Genomic DNA, 23065 nt, shown 5'->3' with positions numbered 1-23065 from the left:
TCTTGCTTTTTATTGTGCCAGTCTTTTTTTTTAAATTCTTTATCTGTATTGGGTAAAACTGCATTTGTATAGTTTGAGAAAAGGGAAGGCATAAAGACACCTAGACAATATTTACAAAGTAGAAATCACTGGGCATTAATGTAACATTTAGAAAATTGTCATTATATTTGGAAACTTATTAGCAACAACTAATCAGCAAAGGAAGATAAGCTGGTGCTAACATACCACTTACATTTGGAAAGAAGTTATCTGTACATAAATAAACTATTTGTGTTCAAAAAGAGAAACTTAAACCTCACATGTGACTGACCGTGGATAAACCAGTCACATGTCCACCCAGAGACATTTTGAGTTATTCACAGATTCTGAAAGTGTGAATTCAAAGCTATACAATGATGTCACTCATGCACATCTGATAATATTTGAGTAAGTTGTGGTCATTTGAATGTAAACAACTCTCAAAACCTTTCACTGAGAGAACTGCCTCTAAAGTTTCTCACCGGAGTGAGCCCAGAGTCACAGGGGGGCTCATTTGCATCTCATTGAGATAAGCCCTCCCCCTGTCACACTGACAGCACTTCCCCCTACAGCTGTCACTGAAGACTCAAGAGGAGTGTTGTTATTGATGTGAACTGGACTTGAATCAGAATTAGAAGTTAGTATATTGAAATGGAAATACTTTGATGCTATTCAGGGCCTTTGATTTTATAATCCAAGAATCAGAATCAGAATAGGGTTTATTGCCATTTGTTGATAAACAGAATTCACAGGTGATTCAGTGCAACACAAACAGCAAAACATTGAACACTGAGCACTAAACGGCATGATATGTACATAATGAAATATAAAGGTATAAAGTTATGTAGTGCACTCTTCTGTGCTGTGACTCTCGGCGCTGGGCATGTGATGTCTTTTGCCTCGTCAGTACAGAAAGGCCTGATTTTTTTCATGCAGATAGGTCTGCCTGTCAATGTTCAGTCCAGGTGGGACCAGAACATGGAGATTGTCGACCGGAGGCAGAACAGCTGAATTGCGTAGTAGCTGAAATTCCACAGGTTCTGCTTCACAGTGACTTTTGGTGGTCTCTTGGCATCAAAGCTGTAAACAAATAACAGGACATTTAAGAAATGGCAAACTATTTCACATAAAACACTCATTAACTCATTTTATTTTTAACACAATGTGAGAGTTTCAATATAAATACCTGAAGTGCTGATAACTCTTGCTCTTTGGAAGCATGGAGCGGCGCACAGAGGCGCGCTGACCCCGCGCGCAGCCCCCGCGCGCAGAGGCGTGCTCAGCACGGAGCGGTGCGAACCTCTGCGCGCGGGGTCAGCGCGCCTCCCCTTGCTGACGAGGGTTTGAGGGAAAGTGTATCTGTAGAAGAGGGAGAGAGCAAAGGAATTAGATAAAGACATGTGACATTTGATAAGATAAGATATTCCTTTATTTCATTGTTGCAACGCAGGTTGATACAGAGGAAAAGGACAGATAACTTATAGGAAGTTTAAAAAATACTCTTAATAGAAGAACTCTTATAAACAAAATCTCCTATAGACAGAACCTCTCATTTCTCAATAAGGAATGGAGGGGAAAAATAAAGATAAAATAAAATAAAAACAGCTAGCGTAAGACAAAATAATACTAATAATAATGGTAAAATAAACACTCTATTTACATCAGTTATATGCACACGAATGTGACATTATTGCGTGTCTATAATTGCTATTTTGCCTTTGCACTTTATTGTACATTTAATAAAGTGAAGTTAAGTAAATGATGTGTAATAAATAGTACCTGCTGTGCAAAGTCGAAGCTGTGATGCAAAGGACTTCTGCATAGTTTTTGATAAACTCCAGCTGTGAGCGCCTCTTCTGAAAAGTGAAACAAAGAAGTTTGGAACGAGCTAAAGCGGACACGAAGATACAGACATTACACCGTCCCAAAACAGCTAGTTTCAAGAGACTATGTGATGTTAATTATTTAGAAAGTGGTCACATTAAATTCAAGCCCGTATTCATAACGTAGAGTGCACTGAAGCAGCATGTTAGCTTAGCATTGCTGTCTCTGCTCCGGTACCCGAGGCAAAAGTGACGAGGCTAAAGTGACATCACGAGACCACCTTAAAACACAGCGTTAAAGCAATACTTTAGAGCAAAAGTACCTCAGTTCCGTTGCAATGTAGTCCAGGGAATGTAAGCTCTGAAGACAGTCTGGACAAATGAATAATGTCTCTGAGAGCACAGAGGACACGGAGGACACGTAGCTGTAGCCATGTGGTTCGCAGCTGATTGGTGGAAAAAGATCAACATGCGCTGGCTAGAAAAAGGTGACGCCCCCCCAGGAGCGCTGGGAAAAGACCCGAAAACTACCCATTTTTAACAGCTTAATGTATACTTTTAAGACAACCAATAGTGTCATCTGAAGCACACAGGGGCTGCTTCATAACTTCAACTTTCACATTCTGCAAAACAACGAAAATCACAAATTTTGGGAAAAAAGGTAAAAGCCAGTTTTTCTCAGTTTGGTCGGGGCCGACATGTTCCGGCATTTATGTTGCTCCGTCACATATTGTACATCTTTAATATCCAGCGTAGGTGAGTCTGTGCAGCAGTGTTTGCTGAAAGTCGATTTTTCCACTAAAAATACGGCAGTGGGCTGTAGTCCAAAACATTGATTTGGATGAGTCAAATGTGTTCCTTGAAGCACAGTCTCCGAGTCGTTTTAATTTTAGACATAATTGTGCATCCCTGTGGGTGTGCCTGGAGAAATTCCAATTTTGACTTTCATTGCAACTTCAAAACATGGTTATCAATCTCCTGAGAGCAAGTCGTGTATTCACCAGGAAGATGGCTCAGAGTCTGTGCTACAGTGCTCTCTGTAATAGCCTGGTTTGCTGTCTTGAACTGCATTTTTTGGGAAAAGCACTGGGGCAGAGTGACAGGAGAGCAGCTCTTGGTAAACAAATCACTGCAAATTGTCATCAAAATGGTAAAGGCTTTGACGGATGCAAAATAAAAAAATGTCTGGCATAATTTTCATTGGACAGCTCAAATATATTTTTTATATTAAGTGTTGTCACAGTACGAATGTTTCCAAGTGGTTTTGACACTAAAAATACACTTCATTCTCAATACTGATTTCAGTACCACAATGATGATTAACCATTGTTTTAGACCAGTGGTCCCCAAACTACGGCCCGCGGGCCGCATCCGGCCCATTGGGCCTTTCAATCCGGCCCGCCAAGCTTGTCCAAGTTATATTCAATTTTGTATTTTTATTTTAATTTTATTGCCGTAGGCTTTATTAGACAGTAGATGCAATGAGAAAGAAAGGAAGGGGACTGATGAGAGAGAAAGGAGGACATGCAGCAAATGTCGAAGTCGGGATTCAAACTCACGATACTGTGGCTGGCCGTTCATTTTACCTTTCGCCTGTATTGCCCACATTTCCCCAAGAGATGGCCACTGTTCTCTCTAAGCTGCGCCTGCGCAGCTGCGCACTGCTCGCACATAGTGCACTGCTCTCGCACATAGTGCACTGCTCGCACTTAGTGCGCGCACAAGAATATCTATGGCGCGCAGAAAATAAAATTCACCACAAACGGCCACCGGGGCCAATCAAGCAGGAAGCGCAAGTGTTTGACACACTGAAGAATACTCTTGTGGACAGTAGAAGACTCTTGTGGACAGTAGAAGACTCTTGTGGACAGTAGAAGACAGTAGATAATTAATCATTATTTAATGCATTTGGAAAACAATTTGTACATTGAGCCTTGCATTTGTTGCTTTGTTACAAGTTACAGGTCAAATCTTGTGTGTAATTTATAGTAATTCATTAGTTCACACAAACACACCATATTTTCCTGGCCCGGCCCCTCGGCCAAATTTTAGAACCCAATGTGGCCCTCGAGTCAAAAAGTTTGGGGACCACTGTTTTAGACACTGTACTGTCTTTTTCAACACAAAATGACAGTACTGGTACTAGTTTTGATAGCTTAAGATTATTCGAAAACTCTACAGGAAAGGGTCCCGTTAACAGGTTTCTCTTGTTCAAATGAGAATCTAGTTTCAATACTAGTTTAGTCAGATTTGTAGGATCTTTTTTCCATCTCCAGTGATATGCATAACAGATAGGATTAAAACAGCTTAATGTTTGTTTTACCATTTCACATTTCTTTATTATTACTAATATATTATTTACATTATAGTAATAATATATATCACCCCCCTCAATTATTTGAAAAATTACTTGCATGGCATCGGAGTCTGACTTTTTTGACACAAGTTTGTACATAGCAATGGCCGTAGATCATTTTCAGAGTGCTCAATTCTGGATTGCATGCAGGATTACTCAAACTTGCATCGATCCATCAAAAATAAAACCGTAGTAAGCCAAATGTGAGGGAGTATTGTTGATTTTACACTATGTGCCTTAAATTCTTTTCAATTCAATTTAATTTTATAACGCCCAAAATCACAACAGCGGTTGTCTCGGATAGCTCTTACTGAATTGCCAATCTTCATCCTCAATCTATAACTCGCTTGTACAAGGAAAGTTCTCTCTTCAAAGGACACCACCTTGGCTATAACATTTTTGAACCAGGGCTAAACTGGGTATTTGTTTCATAATCACTTCATTTGAACGCTCTAATTGGACAGTTGATGAGACGAGTATCGCACACAAATCAAGCTTTTGCATTCCATCATAGTGTGATAAATGTGTGCTCCATTTTGCCACCCTTGTTAAGATAAGATAAGATAAGATATTCCTTTATTGTCCCACATGGGGAAATTTCATTGGTGCAACACAGGTAGATACAGAGGTAGATACAGAAGAACAGATCACTTACAGGAAGTCTGAAAAACACAAATGTTAGATGAACATGGTTAGCAGAACACCAAAGCCATGATGATAAACTGTTTTTGGACAGGTTTGAAAAGTCAAAATGAGACCAAATCAAAGGGGAACTGCCTCAATCAAAGCGCTTGTGTTGCTTTTCCGTGACAAGTCTAATGGAAATCACAAGTCATTTAACCAGCTCGCCCCCCCACCGCGATTCAGCAAGCTTTCCCACCCGTCGCTCGGCACACTCTTCCTTGCACAGGCCCCTCTGATGTCGGGGATGAAATACAATCTGTCCACCGCGAGGTCAGTGTCCACCATTCATTGCGCAGATTCCTTTTAATTAGGCTATGTTCTTTTAATTAACCAGCCCGGTGCCGTGTCCATATCCATTTGTCAGCGAATCTGTTCTCAGGCTTTTGTCTAACCAGAGTTCCGCAGGTCCTGCCCTTCTTTTTTCGCTGCTCAAATGTACCGCTCCACTTTAGATTAGCATGATAATGCCCTACCCAGAGAAGGGAAAGGTGCAGAAGAGCTATTGGCAAAAAAGGCTCATCGGCTTCTGCTTGTGCAAGGCCGTGCTTATTTCCATACTGAATGCACCATCGCTTGAACTAACAGCCCGGATTCTCGCGTTTATCTCCCAACACACTGACTGGCACTCGGGCCCACTGCACAATGGCAAATTATGGGTTATGTCTTGCTCTTAGAACCCGCTCCTTTCCCCTGGTGTAATTACACTATGCTAATTTAGTCCCCCTCCCCAGCATCACCAATGAGGAGACCTGCCAAGTGTCTGAATGTCACCAACTGTGGTTACAAGAAACTGAAGGAATTGCCTCGGTTGAAAACGGCATAATGGCATAATGTCCAAGTGGAATGGTAGTAATTTGTGTTTCTCATTTCTTGTCAGGTTAAGGCACCTGGTTAATGAGAATCACAGATGAGTCATTGCTGCATGGATTTGGCTTATAACTGAGCTCGGGTCACAAAGAGTCTAAACATGTTCCACAGCCACAGCGGCGAACTTAAGCGTACATAAGAAAGAAAATTTGGGTTTCGGCACTGATACTGGCAAATCTAAGAGATCGGATTCTGGCTTACTTTTCACAATACTGATCCGATTCCACAATCAGTCATAGGGACATTATTCACCAAATTGAAATGACTAAAATTGTGTTTTAGTCTATACCTCAGCTCTGAACCTACAAAATCCAGTTGCCACACTGAGGACATAAACACAATTTCCAACTACTTTGCAAACTGACCTATTATTTTTGATTGCAACGAAAAAAAAAAAAAAAAAAAAAACTTCTATAGCGCTAGCATTGTTGGCTAATGGATGCAGCCTGGGTCAAAGTTAAGAGGTAACGCCACAAAGAGGTGTTAATAGAGGGGTCAATTAAAACCCTGCTCTTTAGAGCACAGTGAACATGCAAATAAATCTGCTTTGCTCTTATAGCCTTAAGAAGAAGAGTTTCCAATACAGAATAATAAACTTAATGCTGCTGGTTGCAGAAATACTGTATGTGTGTTGTTATGGTTTTAACCACTGGTCCATAAATCATCATCAGACTTGTTCTGTGTATTTTTCCTATGTTATCACGATCAGTACAACTGTGTGGTGAGACCGGGAAGTGAGAGGCCAGCTTAAAATGAGTGGAAATCATGGTATATTTTTATTCCCTCTGCAGCCAATAGATGGCACCAAAACTCAGGTAGTCCCGTGGGTAATGGCAGGGATCCAAATGGAATTTAGTTTTTTTTTGTGGTTGGACACTGCTTGGTCTAAGTTTCGAAGCGTGTCTCTAATTCTCTGTGGAGCAGTTTGTAAAGTGATGCGATTGACCGTGATGCAATGGTTGCAAGCAGTCGCACAATTATTTCTCTGCAATAGAGATATTACAGGCCGAGGCTGCTATCTGAACGTTGGCTCGATAAAGGTAGTAATTATTGTATTTTCGTCTGTTGATGTTTTAATGGCAGATATGTGACCAGCCGTATGAAAACCAGTCACAAGTCTCCCCAGAGACATTTTGAGATTCTGAAAGTGTAAATTCAAAGCTATGCAATGATGTCTCACTCATGCACATCTGCTCATATTTGAGTAAGTTGTGGTCATTTGAATGTATACAACTCTGAATTCCTCTTACTGAGAAAACTGCCTCTAAAGATTCTCACCGGAGTGAGCCCAGAGTCACAGGGGGGCTCATTTGCATCTCATTGAGATAAGCCCTCCCCCTGTCACACTGACAGCACTTCCCCCTACAGCTGTCACTGAAGACTCAATAGTAGTGTTGTTTTATTGATGTAGTGGCAGGACTTGAACTGGACTTGAATCAGAATTAGAAGTTACTATATTAAAATGGAAATACTTGGGTTACAAAAGGCCCTGAATAGCATCAAAGAATCAGAATCAGAATCGGAATAGGGTTTATTACCATTTGTCGATAAACAGAATTCACAGGTTATGTGTAGAAGGTCCCACTGGGAAATGCTTCATTGTTGTTTTCTCTTGTATCAAAAGCAGTATTGCTATTCGATTCAACTTGCTAAATATATTTTTTTAAATCAAGCTTCAGTTCATGTGCAGCGCTTCCAGAGTATTAACATTTATGTATGAACTGCTTGAACACAAGGAGACAAGATGGTTAATTTTCTTCCAACTAGAGGACATTGTATTTCTCAAATAAATGCCGCCTTGCTTATTTCTTATCCAAAATCTGCTTTAGATTACACACTTTGGACACATTTGGACTTGTCGTGGATTATTTGCAACAGGTCTGACTGAGCAGTTGTAAAATCGCTCTGTCAAACAAACATTGTGAGCATTCTTGTAATAGGCAAATTAATAGCTTTAGTGACCACCCTCAGTGCTGCCGTGTTATTATGTAAGGATAAAAGAAATGTCACTGTTGAATTATGGACTTTCTTCAGCGTTAAGTTCACAACAGAAGGATGATGATTGTGCTTGACTTTAAAACAAAACTTTGCTGATTGGAAATGCTGCAGGCTGTCGTACGAGGAGATTCTAGTGCTAATTAAAATGGTTGTTTGTTGTGTTCAAGGTAATAACAGATGGGAGTTGAATATTAACGGCTTTTGTTCACTTGTGCCGGCCGTGAATGTCTTTTTACATGATGATGAGGGTCTGGGGATGTAGTTGATGTTTTAAATTGGACAATATTTAGAATAACAAAGCAAATATGAGTCTTGTTTTAGCATTGCAGTTCATTCCAGTCTTGTCTCGAAAAGTAATCCCCTGGATGGGTTTACAGTGCTCTGTAAACTAGGGCTGCATTTGAATGTGTTGTGATAAACTCAATATATCAGTTCCTCTGTCCGACAGACATTTACAGTTTTTAAAAGAAACAATGTGTCTTGATCTAGTTTTGTTTTCTACCTTGAAACTACTTTGGTTTTTTAATATAGAAAATTCAGAAAAAGCATTGTGGGATCCAAATCAATAATGAGTTTGAGTATTTCACTCTTGTGACGACACTGAATCCTGTTTTGAAAACATTTGTTTTCCTCTGGAGCATATTCTATGTTGTTAAATTTCAATAACATATTAGACATTTTATATAACCCTGATATGATCAGTATTGTTCCATTCTTTCTGTTCAGCTGCCTGGTCTTCACAGCTCAACACCATCGTGAGTCTGTTTTTCATCACAAGAGGAATTTACAGACACACTGCAGCCATGTCTACACCAACAGAATTATCATGTCAAATCCCATCAACTAACCACTACATTTTATTCAATTTACTTTGATTCACTTTTGGCTCCTCCGACTATGGCCCGTTGTGTCTCCAGCAGTGTTGGTCAGATTACTTTAACTGAAGTATCCAGTAATGTGATTATTAAAGGTGCCATAACATGCTTTTGTTCACGTTTCGTAGTCTATCCTAAGTGTATAATTGATAATAATAAGGGTTGTGCAACACCCTTAACATAATAGTTAAGAAATATCACCCAGACCTTGGACCCCCTCACCAACCCGGAAATGCAAACGGCTTGGTTTGATATTCGCCCCCACCCTTGCGAAGAGCGATCTGGCTCCCCCGCCCAACCTGTGACGTAGCCCCACAGCTGTCTGCTCTGCGCTGCGCCGCTCCTGCCGCGCGACTGAGTGAGACACGATAGAACTTCAGATCAACACTACTTTGAGCCGAAATAAATCTGGTGTTTATTCTATATATATATATATATATATATATATATATATATATATATATATATATATATATATATATATATATATATATATATATATATATATATATATATATATATATATATATATATATATATATATATATATATATATATATATATATATATATGGGAGGGGGGATAAGGACGCGTGCTTGCCCTTATGACGCGGTCTTGCACCCACCGCCCGTCAGTTTGGAGATTCGAGGAAAGGAGATAGTCTGTAATATAGCTAAACACTGCGGGAATCAATAAAAAAAAAAAAACACTCTGGGTACATATATGAAGCACAAATAGCAATGTAAGAAGGTTAAAAGCTCTGAAAAGTCGATTTTCCATGTTATGGGACCTTTAAATTTGTTTTAACTGTAAAAGTAAAGTTTCCCCTTTTATTAAACTTAAATTTAAATTATTTAAACTTGCAATAATAAACTTGCAAAGCAGTGTCAACCTTTCAGTCCTGTTTATTATTTAGACTTATGTTTATTATTGTTGCGTTTTATTTTCTTACACACTTCATACCGATCCAAATGTATGGATCTATGAATGGATCTCTAAGCCATTTCGGAGTGCTTCACATTTGGACTCGCTCTGTTTCTGTTATACTAGACTGATTGGCTTTATAAGGCATTATCCTAATAGCTGCTATCAGCTGTGCACATTGACGTCATGCACTGCATAATAGAAACGGAATGAGTTCAGATGTGAAACGAAGTAGGAGCAGACTGATCCACACTCAGCTGCAAGTACAGACTTCAATGTGGACCTGGAGTCTGTGTTAGGAGTCAATATGAAACCAGTCAATCAAATCAAATCAAAGCGATCATCTTGTTTCTGTAACTGTGCTGCTCTGAACTTGCATAGTTTGCAATTTTGTTTTTAAACGGGTCCTTATTCCTAATCAACAACAAACAACGCAGTTTCTTACCATATTTTGAACAGGGCCAGGGCCCCTGGACACCCCAGAAAGATCAGAAAACTTTTCTGCAAATGGACTAATGGCCCTCATTGTATGTTATTGTATAGTTCATGGGTGTGACAAAAAACACTTTCTATGTTTGATTCTCTCTCTCTCTGTCTCTCTGTCTCTCTGTCTCTCTGTCTCTCTGTCTCTCTGTCTCTCTGTCTCTGTCTCTGTCTGTCTCTCTGTCTCTCTGTCTCTCTGTCTCTCTCTCTGTCTCTCTCTCTCTCCTCCTGAAATGCTGGCACAGAAGGCGATCTGTGTACATGTGTAAAAAGTGTAGATGGACTGAAGGAGCCGCAGCAGTGACTGGTGAGTGTGTAATAACTGTGTTTACTGCGTTATTACAATCTATGTGCAGTGGTTACTAAGATTAATCTAATGGACAATAACATAGAAACAACACACTGCAGTTGTGTTGGGAGGTATTGTGCTCTTGTGACTCATGTGGTTGTATCAATCAGCTGATGGCTGCTGTGGTGGAAACAAGTGGAGCGTCCCACTTTAATCTGTTGCACAACTGTTTTTTAAGATCTTTAGATTGCCACTGACGTTTCACTCTTGGTGAAAGTTTTGGAGTGGACCACGGTGGGATAGTTTGGGATAGTTAAGCATGCACGTCTGCACTGCGCTCAGTCTCCTGTACACCTCTGCAGCTTTGGGTGTGATGGGGAGCGCCTAAAGAAATTAGTTATCTGGAGGCCCACAAAACCTGGTAGCAGCACTGCAGCCTTTTGATATGTTCTCTTTTTTTATTGTTTTAAAACTGATTTTTGTTGATAAATGATAAATAATTTATTTTGGTCGGAAAATGTAACTTGTAGTTACTAGGTCTAGTAACTATAAGCCAACATTTTGTAATAATTAGATTATAAACGCATTAGATTACTACGTTACTTGAAAAGTAATCAGATTAGATTAGTAACACATTACTGCCCAACACCGATCTCCGGAGCCAGGTCCCATGTGGGTTTGCCCAACTTGAACTGTTCAACAGGATTTACTGCGCCAGGACACACGAAGCACCGTCAGGCTGCCCCACCACGACCCAGCTGAGGGCAGGGGTCATCCCGTGGTTGGGGGAAAGCGGGGTCAAGCCTCTAAGCCCTGCTCTATGTGGAGAAAGAATGTGCTTCAGAGTCACAACACATCTGAAACGGCACACTAAAAGCCACGTGTTTCCCCTTTACCGACTGAAGGGCAGTGCAGCGCTATTTATTATGCACAATTGACAAAAAAAGTAGGATTCTTCAGACCTGCCAGTGAGTGGTAACATTTGAGTGGGATTTTGACAAAACTGCTAAACAAATTCAAGAATTCCACAAATTTCATGTTTTTAAATTCAATTATAATATATATTGCACAGCCATATTTTCATTCACATCGCTCTGTTCCTCTAGTACTAAATGATAAAGTGATTAATGTAACATAAACCGCCAGAAAAAAAGCAACATTTAGGTTGGATTACAGAATTTAAATTACTTAATTTTGAATCCAAAATTATTTTTGTATGTAAATTATAATATTGTATATTATAATTATATTCTTAAGATTATATTGTGACATGTCACATTGATCAGCCACGGCCTTAAAATAAATGGGAATTGAAAAAAAAAAACTAAATCTTTAGATTTAAATCAGAATGTTGCATTAAAGGTTGAATGGACAATTTTTTTGGCCCAAATCTGAGTCTCATTTCCTCGCGGCGCGGACTGTCGATTAGTCCTGCCACGTATCAATCATAAAACACACCTACCGCTCACCTGCAGCCGCGTGTGGCTCGTCCCCCGAGAGCAGCACTTTTCCGCGTGTCTAAGCGCATGGATCTATCATAATATAGTTCCCTCAGTGTACGGGACAAAATTAGGATGGAGAAAGACTGTGAAAGACTGTCTCTGAAGTAGAGCTGGGTTGAAATAATCGATTTTCCGATTTTTAATCGATTCGCATATTAATGACCGATTATCGATTCGTACGTCCAAAGATCGATTTTTTTAATTTTTTTTTTACATTTTAAATTTTTTTTTTTTTTAAATTAAAATTATTTTCTACATTTCCCTCAGTGAACTTCAATCTGCCTTCAAGAAAGATAATTCAGGACTCCTGGATTATCTTTCTTGAAGGTAGATTGACCCTTAACCTTTTCATCAGTAACTACCAATACTTGTAAGATTTGCTGTTTAAAATTTATATAATACTAGTTTTAATATGTTGCTTCTCTACACAGTCATGAAGTGAAGGAAACGGTTCAAATACATTTTTCATTTTTAATAACATTAACCCCCGGATCGAATCGAAATCAGATCGAAATCGGAGCGAATCGGATGGAATCTGAGAAATCGGAAAAAAATTGATTTTGAAACGTAAAAATCGGAATCGAATCGATTCTTGAAATTTGAATCGAAACCCAGCTCTACTCTGAAGAGATGGAAATCTACGGGAGACGAGAGATGCAATGCGATCCGTCGGGCTAATAAACAAGGGAGTGTCTACAGAGCCGCGAAACTGCCATGTTGTTTTGTGCTGCGGCTTCTGAAACTGCTGGGCTATTTGACCGCGCCGGGTTAGACCGCGCCGGGTTAGGTCTTGGGGTTAGGGTCAGGGTTAAGGTTAGGGTTAGGGTTTGCCATGAGACTATATGGCCGTGCCGCGGCTCCCGAAACTGCTGGGCTATTTAACCACGCCACAGCTCTGCAGCCACGGCCAATAAACAAAGGCACGTGTGTGTTGTATCAGTCCGCACGGGGGAGTGCGCATGCACACTTCCGCCTGAATTCTCAAATCGCCTGCGTTTAGTACAGCCCTATTCTAAAGCAGATTTTGGGAGCAAAATTAGACCGTTGTCTGCTCTCTGTAACCAATTATAAAGCATTTTTTGTGTTTTAAGTTAAGTTAAGTTAGCATGCAAGTTGTTGTTAGCATTACTGTGATGGAAATACTCTGCTCTGGTTTCTGAAAGTTGTGATGCATGCTAGGTAACACATCATGATTTGGAGTAGGGACGCACAATTATCAAAACAAAAATGATCAAAACTAAATTTGTATGTAGAATGTCCTTTGCAAAGAACAAGAGGTCTTTTTTTGTTGCTAATATTATTTTTAACTGTTAATTTTAGTCTTTCAAATGTTAGATCTAATTTTGTTCAAAATGTGCAAACAAACTACAGAATGATAATAAATTGCAAATCTAAGAGATTTGTTTTCCAAAATCATAGTTTTGATCCTTGCAAGCAATTTGAAATGAGAAATGTGGAAAAAAAATCTAGTTAAGACCGTAATTATATCGTACAGCTCCTTTTTAAAAAAAATGTAAATTGATTTGAAGCCCAAACTTGCACATACTTTATATTACTTTGTCTATTCATATAAAAGTTTCTAAAATATTTTATCTACTTCTTCTAATGCATGATACTACTTTACGCCTGATGCTTTTCTTTAGAGTTCACTCTCCATTTATTATACTCTCCATTATTATCGTAGCCAAATCTCATTATCTATCTACATTTCTTTATTTTTCTTCCATGTACCATCCTTTTAGACTTCATGCCAGTCCTGCGTTGTGTCAGCCTGCCCGTTCTGCGGAAACGCTGTTGGATGCTCAAGGAGCTTAGCAGTGATGTTAGCTGCGGGATAATGAGTAACTAAACCTCCATGTTGTTGATTAATCGGAGCGTTGCTGGGACGGCATAAGCAGAGAGCGGGGGAATGTGTGTGGGAGGCATCAGGCTGTCTCCCTCCTAACCCGCCCAGCCTGCATGCACACTAATCACAGCCAAATCAAAATGGTAATGGATGGTTGTCGATGGATACAATTGTCTTGTCTAATCATCCATTGTCTTCAAGAGTGAATCGCTTAAATCTTCACAGTTAGGGATTGTATAGTTAAAGGTTCCATTTTGTTGTAATGTTCTTTTAAACTAACCGCGAGTACTTGTTGGGTGATACTGACGAATATGAATTTCATTTTCTTTGTTTTTTAACATGCATCAGTGAAATATATAATATATAAATATAAAATGAACCACAAAAGTGCAGAAATGTCACTTCACACCCTTGTTTGGGAGATTATATTAGACGTTTTTTATTTGAAATGTTTGTCTCAATATACCAATTTTGCGTATCTCTAAAACTACTATTGCGGTAGTAATCACTTATCCCACTCTATTTATAATCCAAGTTGAAGCAGAACTTGAACTCCAATGCAAGCTTCTCAAATTATGTCAAAAGGCCTTGAGTTGCCACATAAGACTCAGGTCTCTTTTCTTCACTTTTTAACAGTAGTTCAATGATGAAATGAAAACAAACTTCAAAGTAACTTCCTTTTCGAATCAATAAAGTTTGTCTAAGTCCAAATCAGGGGTTTATCTCAGACTTGAGGCATATTCTGCAAGCATCCAAAAGTTAAAAGATCTAAACAGCCTTTTAAGAGTGTAGGCCGAGAGTTCATAGCAAACCGGCTAGTACAAGAAGCATGTGGTTGAAGAGCGAACACAGGCCAATCTCTGGCTTCATTTCACCCTCTCTTCTTCCAAAATATGGTTCACACAGAAAGCACTTATGTGTGTTGTCAGCAGTGGTGAGGCCGGGGGTATGTGGGAGCACAAGGCCAGATAATCATTTGTCGACTTGTATTTTCTTCGCTGGGTTGTGACCTGATCCGACCCACGCTCTGAAACCAACATCTCTCACCCCATCTAATTATTTTCTTTATTTTTGGAGTGCTTGCAGATTTTGGCTCCCCTTGTGGCGGGTAAGAATTTAAAACTTGCATCGCTGCTGTTACAACTCATCCAGAACTGATTACGTCTGCGCTCATCTTGACTTGTTCCAGCTGATTTCCACTGATTAGAGAGCAGTCCGGCCAATGTGCTAGGAGAGGCACTTCTAAACAGCTTCAAAGCCTACATTTAATGATCGCATTTTGGAGCCTTTTGGTCTATGTGAATTGTGAAATAATGACTCTGTGATGCTGTTTTTGAAAGGTTTTAGTCTTACTATGCCCGTGGGAAAATACTAATGAAAAGCAGTTCAAGTGTTTTTTTTTTCTGTTGAGAGATTTATTGTACATAGACTTTCATTATTTGAGATTTGGGAAAATTGCTCTAGTTCAAGTCAAGACATTTTGGTTTTCATTTAAATCAGAAAATTGCTGTATTTGTACTTTTTGAAGGTGTTGCATATTTTTTACTGTCCTTTTTAAAAGCCACATGGGTTGTTTTTGGGTGTTACTCTTTTGAAATCTACAGGTTCTCCTGTTTTTCTAATTATGACTTACTTTGGTGGGATAGCCCCTGTTGTTAAATCTATCATTGTTTTACTTCTATTAAGTTGCAGAATTGAAGAAAAAAAAAAGTTTTAAATTGGGCTGAGCAAAATAATACGTCTGTTTGCTGTAACCCGACCGACCCGCTATGAAACTAGCCGACTGAAGAAAAAAAAAATCAGCATTTTGTTGAAAAAACTTTTATTTTTCAATTATTTCACCAACCGGTCTTTCCTGAACCACCTTGTCGAAAAATTTGATCACGCTGGTAAACCTATTTTTCATCTCAAAGGACTGATAATGCACCGCGTAAAACATGCGTGTCTTCATTTACAGTCCCTCACAAGCATCTGTAATAAAACAGATCGCGCATAGGAGTCGTCTTATTGCTTTCTACAAGTTGGTTTGCCCTTGTCGGCGCCACTGACCTGTCCATAGTAATGTCACCCTCTGTCAGGGTGTGAAATTTGACTTACGCAAATGCATTCTGGGATTGAAACACGCCCAGCAGCGTCATCACAACAAACATGGCGGCGCCCATGTCCCCCGCATGTTCCCCCCGCTCGCCTTAGCAACCAAAATAAAGGATAGCGGCGTACAAAAGGTCGATTGAAATATCTTAAAATCGTGACATTTAGTCTCCAGATCGGGTTGATAGAGACGTTTTCCGTCATTGACTGTTGAAGCCTGACCCCTGGTGGTCACTCCGACTCAAAAAATGAAAACTTTTTTTTTTTGCCTTCAAAGTAAAAAAAATAAGAATTTGCCTACCGTCTGACCCAGATGAAAAATGTTGACTCGGGTTACAGCAAACAGACAATTTTATTTGGCCTAAGCCTCTGCCAAGTCAAGATTTATTTAATTTCAGTTTAATTTTACCAAGATCTTTTATTGATGGAGTGACCACCAGCTCATCCCAAATGCTCTCACTGGGGTTCAGATCCGTAGTACATTAGTTTCTGCTTCTCCTTGGATCTTTTCTCTTCTTGATTTGACCCTTCTGAAACATACTGACTTATTTTCCATGATCACAGGATTTGTCTTTCCACATGGTTGTTTCAGAAATTAGAAGCCGCTCTGTCATACTACTGTGATTAAACAAATGTTGGCCTATTTGGCAACTTAAACAATTATCAATATTTTCTACACAATATCTATAAAAGAGTAACACCCAAACAACCCATGTTGCTTGTATTGAAGAGTGGGACTCTGGCCCTCTAATGCCTCGTGTACACTGACTCCAGGGCTGATGCGGTTCAAGACCCACGCGGGTAACTCAGATGCCTGTTACACCAGCTCTGGTTCATATTTGACTAACGCCACACAGATTAATGATCTTGAAGCTGCACCAGACCTCTGTGGTCTCCGGCACGTTCTGTCTGCGGACCCGCGACCACAGTGCTCAGTGGTCAGTAGGCACATTGCAGTCAGTGTAACAGGGCGCATTGATTTTAAGCACTTTCTAAGTTGTGCAGACCACACCTGGACCAGAGTCCGTAGGTCAAACATGAATATAAACAATTAAACTAATAATGACTCTACCACTATTGCCAATGCTTTTAGTTACTTGTCTGCATCTGTCAGGTATTCACCATTTATTTTTATGGTTTATTTTCAGTCTTATTATTTGTAGCTCCTCTTTGTTTAGATTAGATTAGCAAAAAAGGTTGGGGACCCCTGCTGTAAATGTTAGTTTTTGTCTTCTGTATTTTATCTCTTATGCAATGTAATGCTCAGACTTGTCTGCTCCTACTGTACTTGAGGACCCCCCTCGAAAACGAGATGACTCATCTCAAAGGGTTATTCCTCTTATTAAATAACTGTCAAAAGATTAGACATGATGTATTCATCATGCAATCAGAATGCACCATCAGTGTCCAGCTCATCAGTCACATTTTTGTGGACAGGGCTGTCAGAGCTCACATGACTTTATTTTTTACACTGACCTGTATAAAATGTCTTTACCTTGCTCCTGATCTGTCCAGGTTTGGCACTTCTTATAGGGCATCATCACAGAAGTTTGTTTTCTTATTAGCTCCACATTAGCTCCACTTTTAGCACAGCTGACATCCACAAACGTTCTCTCTTCTGCATATTTCCCAAAAATGTCACTTTCCCCCTGCTCTCGCCAAACTTTCTACACTTGACTTTGACAGAGAGCTGAGTCTCTACCGAGGATGGACAAGAGTGAGATGGAGTGCTGAGCAGCACAGGGCGGCTGCTGCAAAGGGTTATGGGACTTGTAGATAAATTACAATGTTATGTGGCCCGTGGTCCGCATCCGACACCCCTGATTTGGATGCTAATGGCACAACGCATGTTCTCAATTTTGGGTTGCTGTCCAATTCAGTCTTAATTTGCAACCATTGTATCAAATCCTGTAATACCCATCATGAAGTATTATGACGCAGCTAAAGCAATCCCTAAAGAATGGACTTGGCTAATTACAACGTTGATCTTGCAAACCTTCCAATCCCTGTTAACACAGAGTTTTGTGGTGATATAAAGCAGTGGTGGTGAGTTTTGTGCAGAAGGCTAATGCGGCTGTGCCTTAACCTGATCTAAACCGCCGGCAGCAGCAGCAGCATGTGGCCTCCAGCTGCTGTCTGCTCTAATCCAGCATCCTCTGCAGCTCCTTTTGGCCTCTGCTGCTTCAAGAGTGTCTGCTCAGTCTGGGGTCAAATCTCCACTCCTCACTCTTGCAATTTGTGTTTCTGTTGTGAAAAGAACAAGGGCATTTTATAAGGATTGTTTTTTGTTTATCAGTGAAGTTCCAGAGATCTTATCAGTCAGATATTAGAAATATAGGCGATATTTGGCACCAATATTTTTTCAGATGTGCAATGTGTCATTCCCAGTTTGCCTTCAGAGCATCGGATTTGTCTTTTAAACAGACTGAGGAAAAATTAAAATAGAGGAACAATTAGGCAATTTTTTTTGCATTTTATACCACAAATAAATATATTTTATTTTTACAAAAGCAAAAAGTAACTTTTTTTAACTCTACTATAACTTATAAAGGTTGAATGGACGATTTTTTTGGCCCAAATCTGAGTCTCATTTCCTCGTGGCGTGGACTGCCGATTAGTCCTCCCACGTTTCCGCGTGTCTAAGCGCATTGATCTATCATAATATAGTTCCCTCAGTGTACGGGACAAAATGAAGACGGAGAAAGACAGTTCGAGCTGACTCAGAAGAAGACGGAAATCTACGGGAGACGAGAGATGCGATGCGCTCCGTCGCGCTAATAAACAAACTTACGTGTGTGTTGTATCAGTCCGCACAGGGGAGTGCGCATGCGCACTTCCACCTGCGTTCTCAAATCGCAGAAAAATCGTCCATTGCGCCTTTAACCAAATGTTGTAGTCCTTGCGATGGATTTTAAGATAATAAATCTGAGGTAACAATTTTCATTTGGTGAATGAGGAGGTAGGTATTTAAACATGTTTGTATTTTGAACTCGTTCCTCTCAAAATCCCTTGGCATATCGCTAGAATATACTGTACATGCATTTTTGGCCTTTTGCAGAGCTTTAGAATATTTTTTTTACACAAGGAAAGTGAAGCAGAGTTGACCACCCTACGACAGCTGTTCTCTTCAAAAGTTTGCTTTTGCTAATATACTATGAGGAAAAAGTTTGGTGCTTCAGTTTTAATATTGGTATTGATAAATATCCGTTTTTGGCCACAATAGCAAGAGAAATATCTTATTTTATTATTTTTCATGTCTTTAACAACAGTTTTTCTATTTTTATAATTTGTGTGTGTCTTCTTGCTCCTTTCCACTATGAACAATAAAACTCTGAGGTTAGAGATAAATCATAGACAATATACTTGGCACATTTTCTATATCTTTACCATCCTCTTTTGTACTAAAACAATGATCTTAACTAAATATCATCCCTCAAACTTTCTATTTTTGTCCCATAACAATGTAATGGTTTCCAAAAATGACAAAGTGCGTATAATTGCTCATTGGGATGTGATGTATATTTAACTCCGAACGCCTCTGAGATCCTGCTGCAGACTCTGTTGATTGGTTTTCATTGCATGTGTGAAACAATATCCGGTGTTGTGCTTTGGAGTGAGCACAGGCGAGCATTGTCATGAAAAGCTAATACACGTATTACTAATCACACACGAGTTGCCATAACGCACACGTTTTCCATAATGTATAGATTTCCTGGATGCAGACTGGCTAAGCAGATTGGGAGCTGCCAATAATCGGTTGTAGTTGAAGCATGACCTGCTTGAGAAGTTTCATTTTATTTTTGGAGGAAATGTCAATTGCGACAAAGTAATTTGTTTCTTCTTCTCCATAGATCTGTTGATCTGCTGTCTACACCAGTCTGCGAGCCGGTCAGCTGTGTGCTCAGTGGAACATTCGAGTCAAACAAAAGCTCTTGAAGGTATGTCATGCTTTTCTGACAGGGAAATAAGATTTTGAAGGAAATGTATTATGGAAAATTTACTTTTTGGCACAATCTTGACGTGGCACACCACGTCAAGATTGTTCCCTCATCAAAAACATACCTGGGGTTGTATTTAGCTTCATTCACACCTGTTTCATTAATTACAAGCTTGTCTCCTAATATATGCTGAGCGTTCCAAAAACTTGGTCAAAGGTAGAAATCCGGAGGTCTCTACCGTTTTAAGTCCAAAACCACTCTTTATGAGCATTTCTGCTTCAAATCACATTCATTATAACTGTGTGCTTACATTAGCATGTTGGGGCAGGCTAGCATTTGTTTTTCCCTCCCATGCTAATTCACTCTGCAGGCAGTAGATGACGTGCTAATGCAAAATCTTGATGAGGTTTTGTTTTTAATACATACATTATTTCTTACTTTAAACATTACAAAACAAAGGTTTTGGCTCAAAAATGTTGCACATGTGTGTAACTACATTCTCCTTGATGATTTTCCTTATTCTATCATCTCAACAGTTTTGTCTAGTCTAAATGTTAAATCTATTTAGTTTTAATTAGTTGTGTGAATCCAGTTACATTAAGTGGTTTTAACTGTATCTGTTCCACAAATGTTCAAATTGAATTAGGAGACAATTTGGGATAATAATCCGGATTCTTCACAATTCAGATTCTTTAGTGGAGTCCAAAGAAACTGCATTGAACTAAATTCCTTTGTAAACCTATTGGACTGGAGCGTTTTTTTGGAATGTTGCCCCTGCAGCTTCAGTTGTGTCAGTTGCCATTGCGTGCGGCGTGTGTACAGCAGAGGACAGGGCCGAGTGGTGGTGCCGTTGACAGGGTGCAGGCTCATGGGACTGTTGGAGCAGATGGCTGGGCAGATGCAGGACTGATGTGACCTTGGAGGCATGGAAAAAATAAAAATGCAAAAACATTGTGTTTCTATAGCCTAATTATGGTTAAACAAGAATAAAAAAAGTTTAATACGGACAATAAAAATAATACAAAATCATAGAATAATTTTGATCTATAGGTAGATCTTCGGGCTTCGAGTAGCTCGTGAGCCGAAAATGTGTGGGCACCCCTGTGCTAAAGTGTTGTTGGGCAAGACACTTCACACAGCGCATTCATGCATAGGCAAGGGGGGTAAAGGAGTGAAGTGGTTGTTGCCGAAGCCTTTTGCTTGGATTTGAGGTCATTTCAGTTGGCCTTTGTGTGGGTACTGTTAAAAGGCTCTTATTAAACACATCATTTTTATTCATTAGGCCAATCATCATCACTTCTTTTAAAATTCTAGCTGTTGTATTAACACATTTTGAAGTGCGATATAATGGTGAAGAAATTCTAAATCATAATACTGAAACTACTTTATGCTACAGACACAATAACCGTAGATTATCCCACAAACTATTTTAAATGGGAAATATTGTTAAAAAAATGTGCTGCAATAAACACTCTTAAGACTCTTAACACCATGACACACTAATGTTTGGATCTATCAAGCTATTTTGTGCACAGATATATCAAAACATATATTTTGTTTAGGAAGATGACAAAGTTCCTCGCTAGTATAAAAAAAAGTACCAATAATAAGTATTGACTTAAAAATTCCATCTAGCATGTATTGAACAATAAGTTGATAAAGTAATTATTGTGACAGGCCTAGATGGCAAAACCTGACTTTACTATCTACTCCAGACACACATGTCTGATTGTGACAGAAAGGTATTTGAAGTATGGAACGATCTGCCAATGTGCAATTGATCTGTTCTCTTGACCCTGAAAATGGAAAGGATATGAGGAAATACAACAAAAATATTGTTGATTTGAAAAATGAGAATCTTTAATACTCTTTTTAATACTTTTTATGTTGCCTTTTTGAAAAAGTGAGTGCTGAATCTACTTCTAAAAAATACCTTTATTAGTAAAAGTGCAATACAAACTACCCAGCATTGTTGAGAGTTGAAGTGTTCAACTCAATGCAACTGTGTTTACCCAAATAATGCAAATAAAAATATTATACAAATATATAGTATTTAAAGTAGTGATATGTTACTAAATGTCTTTACCCGATTTGTACCACTTTCTATTGTATTTTGTACAGTTTAAGCCCATTTGTGGCAAAAAAAATAGTAAAGTTGTTACTTCATGAAAGCTACTTTTAATGTTATGAGTTTTCATCCCACACACAATGCAGCCACAGTGCCTTGTTACTGCCATATTTCCTACACTACACAAAAGGATATGAGTTAGTGGTACTTGGTCATGTTGCATAACCCTAGTATTGATGTAAAAGAGCCACCAGCAGCCCATGTCCCTGGGGCTTTACACTGCAAAGCAGAGCTGTGATGCGAGTTGGGGGGGGCTCAGTGAGAGGCGGGTGCTGCTGCGGAGGGTCGAGGTGTCAGCCGTATAATTGGGGTGAGCAGATCTCTGGGGTGGATAGAGGGAAGCTTTATTAAGACCGCTCAAGTCTGATGTGTTCACACGGCCGCCTAGCTCTGCCTCACACACCCATGCCGCCAGTCTGGCCTCCATTTTCACTGGAGACACTGCAACAACAAAGGGATGAAGTCCTCCAGCTCTCCTGCCTGGGCCGTAAGACTAAAGAGCCCCTTACTCAAAAGCACTGATGGCCATGCTTTACTCCTGAGATGGTTTGTTTCTTAAGGCCTGTTGTTCTGCTCTTTGCTGAAATCCTCCCATCTCTAAAGGCCTATAAGTGAGAGCATGGTCTCATGCAGAGTATTGAATTAACTTGAAATACTTTTTGTCTTGGTAAACTGATATCTTTTGCTGAGTTATTGTTCACCACAACAAAGCCCTGAATCAATAAATAGGATGCAGCAAAATTGTTTTTGACTAAGCTGAAGAAATTCGAGTGTACAATTCATTACCAATCCAGAGTTGATTGAACCCTGGCTACATACAAAACGTTTATTTATGCATTCATTTTGTCTTGCTCTATAGGTAAATACATAGAAAATACAAACAAACAAACTTATTTTGTTCCTTCTATTATACATATTTACTTACATACTTTACTTGCTTACTAGCAAGTTAAGTGTCTTGTACCCTGACATTTGTTTTTGGCTTGGTTTTACTATAGACAACCCTGTTTTGTACATAGTGATTGAAGCGCCCAGGGCTTTTATCCTATAATAATATTAACCTGTTTTATATTCTCTTCTGAGCCTGTGCTCGTTTGCATTTCTCAAGTGTTTGTTCTTCTTCAGTGTTAATTCCCTTGTCACATTAGGTACGTTTGGGATCAGTTCCTTGGGCTTTTTGTGCGTGACAATAACTATATTTTCTTTTTTTAAATTCTGGTTCAGGATCTTGGTAAATGTGCTG

The 23065-nt window shown here is 39.3% G+C and overlaps 1 protein-coding gene across 2 annotated transcripts in view; it reads left to right on the top strand.

Annotated features, from left to right (window-relative positions):
* Nucleotides 1-23065, top strand: part of sema6cb (semaphorin 6Cb) — a 289021-nt gene that overhangs the window by 15790 nt on the left and 250166 nt on the right. For both annotated transcript variants that reach the window (XM_072461463.1, XM_072461462.1), the window contains exon 2: nt 19608-19694. The gene's annotated coding sequence lies outside the window, so the exon portion shown is untranslated. The remainder of the gene's footprint in view (nt 1-19607; nt 19695-23065) is intronic.

The sequence above is a fragment of the Eucyclogobius newberryi genome, unplaced genomic scaffold (assembly GCF_026437365.1).
Source record: "Eucyclogobius newberryi isolate DKJ021-1_F unplaced genomic scaffold, fEucNew1.0.hap1 SCAF_3, whole genome shotgun sequence".
In the NCBI taxonomy this organism is placed as follows: Eukaryota; Metazoa; Chordata; class Actinopteri; order Gobiiformes; family Gobiidae; genus Eucyclogobius; species Eucyclogobius newberryi.
This window is presented reverse-complemented; position numbering and strand designations above follow the sequence as displayed.